This window comes from Hyperolius riggenbachi, chromosome 8, assembly GCF_040937935.1.
Source record: "Hyperolius riggenbachi isolate aHypRig1 chromosome 8, aHypRig1.pri, whole genome shotgun sequence".
Lineage (NCBI taxonomy): Eukaryota > Metazoa > Chordata > Amphibia > Anura > Hyperoliidae > Hyperolius > Hyperolius riggenbachi.
In genome coordinates this window covers 274,486,315-274,492,314 of record NC_090653.1, presented here as the reverse complement: position 1 = coordinate 274,492,314, position 6,000 = coordinate 274,486,315, and the positions used below count along the sequence as shown (strand labels likewise).

Sequence of the window (6,000 nt, the reverse complement as noted above, 5' to 3'; positions counted from 1 at the left end):
GTCTCGCTACATGAAAAAAAAAAAAAAAAATTTAAAAAAAAAGATTTGCTGCCCCCTGGTGATTTTTTTGCAAACCGCCAGGAGGGTTAAAGTCTGAAATTCAAGAAGTGAACCGCAGGCGCGGCTGGAGCATCGGTGAATGGCTGCGCCAACACAGGATGTCTGTGGGGTAAATTCAACTCATTTTCTCCCGACCCCGTACAGTATTCCATTAAATCTGACAAAGAGCTCTGATCACAACAGGATAGTTGATCTAAATAAATAAACAATTTCTTATTGGATGATTTTTTTTTTAGTTAACATGGAGTTTCATCCAACTTGTAAGGTTTCTTCTACTTCCCCTGGAGTGGGATCAACTGGGATATGAGCAGATTCAGGATGGTGTTTTCTTTTTTTTTCTGTTTTTTTCCTTGATGGACGAATGCTTTTTTACAAACAAACTACAGTATGTAACTATGTAATTTTAAAGTAAAAGCAAAACAAAAAACAAAGCAAACAAACAAAAAAACTGGCTAAATGTAGACAGCTAATGTAGCAACAGGGTCACTCAGAGGGCAGATCTGTGCTGAAAGCCACTGAGTGCCAAGAACCACTCCTGCTCACTAGGATCTGGTCACCCGACACTCAGCTAGCTCTTCTTTGACCACTTCAAGTCACATGACACCCCCTCCCCTCTCGGAGTGGAGTTGAGATGACGTCATCGCAGCCGTATAGTCCCGGCTCCAGTCACGAGTGGCAAAGTGGCTATGATATCCCTCCGCAGAGATGATTAACAATTGTAGTCACCGGGCTTCAGCAATTGCCGGCCTAGAAATCCCGGAATGATGTTACAGTCCGCTGTGGAGGAGAGCTGAGAGGGCGGGTGGTCGGGAGAGGGCGCCAGGGGGGGAAAAGCAGCGGGGACTATTTTTCTTTTGGGCGGAGGGGGAACGACGGAAGAGGGAAGAGCTGCGACGCAAGATGGCGGCGCCCTGAGGAGCTGTGAGGTAAACAGCTTGTGGGTTGGTGAGTTGTGGAGCTGGGTGTCCCGGTGGTGTGGCTGCCCCGAGGACAGGGGTGGCTGGGGTAAGGGGAACGCTTGGCTTGGAGGTATGACATGGTGGATGAGGTGCTAGTGATCAGCCTGGCCATAGGGGACCTGGTGCTCGGGGCTCTGGCTCTCTGGGGCTGCAGGCATCATCAGTCTGACTTTGCAAGAGTAGTATTATTAGATGGGCTTTTCATGCAGTGGGATTATAATGAGCAAAAAGTGTTTTGCCTTTATGTAAATGAGTGTTATGTCATCTTATGTCTCACTTGTCTGGTGAGGTGAATGTTACTCTCCTGTACCTCAGCACAATGACAGCCCTCCCTCTGCTGGATGCTAGCCTGATGCCTGCTGCATGCCTCCATGCTACCAGAGTAGCTATTGCTGTACCCAGGGTTACCCTAGCCCCCGCCAAAGCTGTACCCAGGGTTACCCTAGCCCCCGCCAAAGCTGTACCCAGGGTTACCCTAACACCCACCAAAGCTGTACCCAGGGTTACCCTAACACCCACCAAAGCTGTAACCAGGGTTACCCTAACACCCACCAAAGCTGTAACCAGGGTTACCCTAACACCCACCAAAGCTGTACCCAGGGTTACCCTTGCCCCCGCCAAAGCTGTACCCAGGGTTACCCTAGCCCCCGCCAAAGCTGTACCCAGGGTTACCCTAGCCCCCGCCGTAGCTTTACCCAGGGTTACCCTAGCCCCCGCCGTAGCTGTACCCCGGGTTACCCTAGCCCCCGCCGTAGCTGTACCCCGGGTTACCCTAGCCCCCGCCAAAGCTGTACCCCGGGTTACCCTAGCCCCCGCCAAAGCTGTACCCAGGGTTACCCTAGCCCCCGCCGTAGCTGTACCCGGGGTTACCCTAGCCCCCGCCGTAGCTTTACCCAGGGTTACCCTAGCCCCCGCCGTAGCTTTACCCAGGGTTACCCTAGCCCCCGCCGTAGCTGTACCCCGGGTTACCCTAGCCCCCGCCAAAGCTGTACCCCGGGTTACCCTAGCCCCCGCCAAAGCTGTACCCAGGGTTACCCTAGCCCCCGCCGTAGCTTTACCCAGGGTTACCCTAGCCCCCGCCGTAGCTGTACCCGGGGTTACCCTAGCCCCCGCCGTAGCTGTACCCGGGGTTACCCTAGCCCCCGCCGTAGCTGTACCCGGGGTTACCCTAGCCCCCGCCGTAGCTGTACCCGGGGTTACCCCAGCCCCCGCCGTAGCTGTACCCGGGGTTACCCCAGCCCCCGCCGTAGCTGTACCCGGGGTTACCCCAGCCCCCGCCGTAGCTGTACCCGGGGTTACCCTAGCCCCCGCCGTAGCTGTACCCAGGGTTACCCTAGCCCCCGCCGTAGCTGTACCCAGGGTTACCCTAGCCCCCGCCGTAGCTGTACCCAGGGTTACCCTAGCCCCCGCCGTAGCTTTACCCGGGGTTACCCTAGCCCCCGCCGTAGCTGTACCTGGGGTTACCCTAGCCCCCGCCGTAGCTGTACCTGGGGTTACCCTAGCCCCCGCCGTAGCTTTACCCAGGGTTACCCTAGCCCCCGCCGTAGCTTTACCCAGGGTTACCCTAGCCCCCGCCGTAGCTTTACCCGGGGTTACCCTAGCCCCCGCCGTAGCTGTACCTGGGGTTACCCTAGCCCCCGCCGTAGCTGTACCCCGGGTTACCCTAGCCCCCGCCAAAGCTGTACCCCGGGTTACCCGAGCCCCCGCCAAAGCTGTACCCCGGGTTACCCTAGCCCCCGCCAAAGCTGTACCCCGGGTTACCCTAGCCCCCGCCGTAGCTTTACCCAGGGTTACCCTAGCCCCCGCCAAAGCTGTACCCCGGGTTACCCTAGCCCCCGCCAAAGCTGTACCCCGGGTTACCCTAGCCCCCGCCAAAGCTGTACCCAGGGTTACCCTAGCCCCCGCCAAAGCTGTACCCAGGGTTACCCTAGCCCCCGCCGTAGCTTTACCCAGGGTTACCCTAGCCCCCGCCGTAGCTTTACCCGGGGTTACCCTAGCCCCCGCCGTAGCTTTACCCGGGGTTACCCTAGCCCCCGCCGTAGCTGTACCCGGGGTTACCCTAGCCCCCGCCGTAGCTGTACCCGGGGTTACCCTAGCCCCCGCCGTAGCTGTACCCGGGGTTACCCTAGCCCCCGCCGTAGCTGTACCCGGGGTTACCCCAGCCCCCACCGTAGCTGTACCCGGGGTTACCCCAGCCCCCGCCGTAGCTGTACCCGGGGTTACCCCAGCCCCCGCCGTAGCTGTACCCGGGGGTTACCCCAGCCCCCGCCGTAGCTGTACCCGGGGTTACCCCAGCCCCCGCCGTAGCTGTACCCGGGGTTACCCCAGCCCCCGCCGTAGCTGTACCCGGGGTTACCCCAGCCCCCGCCGTAGCTGTACCCGGGGTTACCCCAGCCCCCGCCGTAGCTGTACCCGGGGTTACCCCAGCCCCCGCCGTAGCTGTACCCGGGGTTACCCCAGCCCCCGCCGTAGCTGTACCCGGGGTTACCCCAGCCCCCGCCGTAGCTGTACCCGGGGTTACCCTAGCCCCTGCCGTAGCTGTACCCAGGTGCCCCACAGTAGTGTTACCCAGGCTTAATCTTGTACCCACCGTAGGTTTACCCAAGTACCCCACGGTAGCTGTACCCAGGGTTTACCCAAGTACCCCACGGTAGCTGTACCCAGGGTTTACCCAAGTACCCACCGTAGGCTTACCCTAGTTCCCACTGTAGCTGTACCCAGGTTTACCCTGCTTCTCTACTTGCAGCACCTTCACCCAGGAATGGATGCTTGCAGCTAATTCTGTACATCTCTCCATATACTTTAATTTACTTCCTATTTATATCCTGCGAGCTTCCGGACCCCTCTTCCAGGGGAGGCAGGGGCTACAGTTGCAGGATGGTAATGCATGCATTTTTATGCCATTGCCTTTCTGCGGTTTTTAGTGCAATTGCAGTTTTGACAAGTGTGTGCATGTGTTGTTGTTTTTTTTTTTTTTTTTTTTTTTCTCTTCTTCCCTATTTGAATGCATAATTCACCAATCGCATACAGTTCGCAAGCAGAAAAGAAGCGCATGTTGTCAGTTGTCCACTCTTTTAGGAAAGTTTCTGTTGCAGGAGGTTCCTTTGAGAAGTGTGTGATGTATTTGATCAGGTGGTCAATTAGTATTTTTCTGATTGGCACAGGAAGCACAAGTGAAAGAATGACTATTACATCAAAGTTGAAATATGTGTAAATAAAAGATGTACCTTTTTTGTCCCAGAGTAAAATACGCTTTAAATTATTTATTTTTCATTTTGTTTGTTTTTTTATTGGTACTTGCTTAGGGCTCTTTCACATTAGGGCAGACTTTCTGCGTTAACGCAAACGGAAGCCGTTTGCGTTAACCAAGGTAAGATGAAAGTCCATAGACTTTCATTTTACCTTTCACACTCGACGCTGCGTTTCGATGCGTTGCGGTTCCGACGCACCCGGGCGCAGTTTTTCCTCCAACGCACCCGCGAGCCGGCGGTTTCCGTCGGGTTTAATTACCAGCTACCGCTGCTGATTGCGTCGCACCGCAGATACCCGACGACACGCCGCAGGCAGACAACGCGTGCAGGAGAACGGCTCCTGTTCGCGTTGTCTGATGTGAAAGAGCCCTTAGTAGGTCTGCTTGGTTGGCAGCCTGTTTCACATTCAGAATAGCTGTGATTGAAGAGCAGCTGATTTGCCATGAATCAGCTGCTCTGTTCCCTTTCACAGCTGAAAAATGAAAGTAATATAAGTGGGTTTTTTTTTTCCTCTCCCCAGATTTCTAAACTAGCCCTACTGTGAACCCTGCACCTAACCCTACTCCTCCCTGCTTAAAGCAGCAGGGTCAGCCATACTATGTCAGCAAAACCTGTAGAAGTAGATAACTACTTGCTCTACTTACATAACAGATGTATTGTACTGTCCATGTTTTGATTTAAGTGAATTTTACATAGTAAATAGAATTCTGTTGTAGGCATTTTTGTCTCTCTCATAGCTGCTTGCTTTGTAAACGTGAGTGCAGCAAGATCAGCTTTCAGCACTAGCTTCACACTGAGCTGCCCTCAGCCAATCAGTGAGGAGCAGGAATGTGGGAGGGGAGATAACAAGCTTCCTTTTCATCGTCAATGTACCAAATGGAGCCCGTTTGACTGAAATAAGAAACATTTGATTAGATTGGAGTGCTTGCAATGTAGGATGAAGTTCCAGGTTGCATAATGAACAGAGCATTGGGTAAATGGAATTTGATTTGACAATCCTTTTTTAACACCATTTTGGCACTATTACTTTAAGCAGGGCCTGTTAGTGTTAGGCATGTGGTTGACTGCAGAACTAGATTACTGGGCGCTACAATTTACCTCTTTTGGAGGCATATGTGCACGACATTTTTTTTTTGGGGGGGGGGGGGTTGACTCACTGCTACCTACAAGCTAGTTTTGGACTAGTCTATCTACTCATGTATGTTACATAGCTATTTGGGTTGAAAAAGACATACGTCCATTGAGTTCAACCAGAGGACAAAGTATAACGCCAGCCTGCTCCCTCACATATCCCTGTTGATCCAGAGGAAGGCGAAAAACCCTTACAAGGCACGTTCCAATTAGCCCCAAAAGGGAAAAAATTCCTTCCCGACTCCAGATGGCAATCAGATAAAATCCCTGGATCAACATCATTAGGCATTACCTAGTAATTGTAGCCATGGATGTCTTTCAATGCAAGGAAAGCATCTAAGCCCCCTTTAAATGCAGGTATAGAGTTTGCCATAAAGACTTCCTGTGGCAATGCATTCCACATCTTAATCACTCTTACTGTAAAGAACCCTTTCCTAAATAAATGGCTAAAACGTTTTTCCTCCATGCGCATCTCATGTCCTCTAGTCCTTTGAGAAGGCCTAGGGACAAAAAGCTCATCCGCCAAGCTATTATATTGCCCTCTGATGTATTTATACATATTAATAAGATCCCCTCTAAGGCGTCTTTTCTCTAGACTA

The 6,000-nt window shown here is 53.0% G+C and overlaps 1 protein-coding gene across 2 annotated transcripts in view; it reads left to right on the top strand.

Annotated features, from left to right (window-relative positions):
- Positions 1–905: 905 nt before the first annotated feature.
- The window catches only part of TSC1 (TSC complex subunit 1), a 95,593-nt gene continuing 90,498 nt past the window's right edge, over positions 906–6,000 (top strand). The window contains exon 1 of one of the 2 annotated variants that reach the window (XM_068248936.1): positions 906–986. The gene's annotated coding sequence lies outside the window, so the exon portion shown is untranslated. Of the gene's footprint in view, positions 1,006–6,000 lie in introns of both variants that reach the window. The other variant, XM_068248937.1, reaches the window with a different exon arrangement.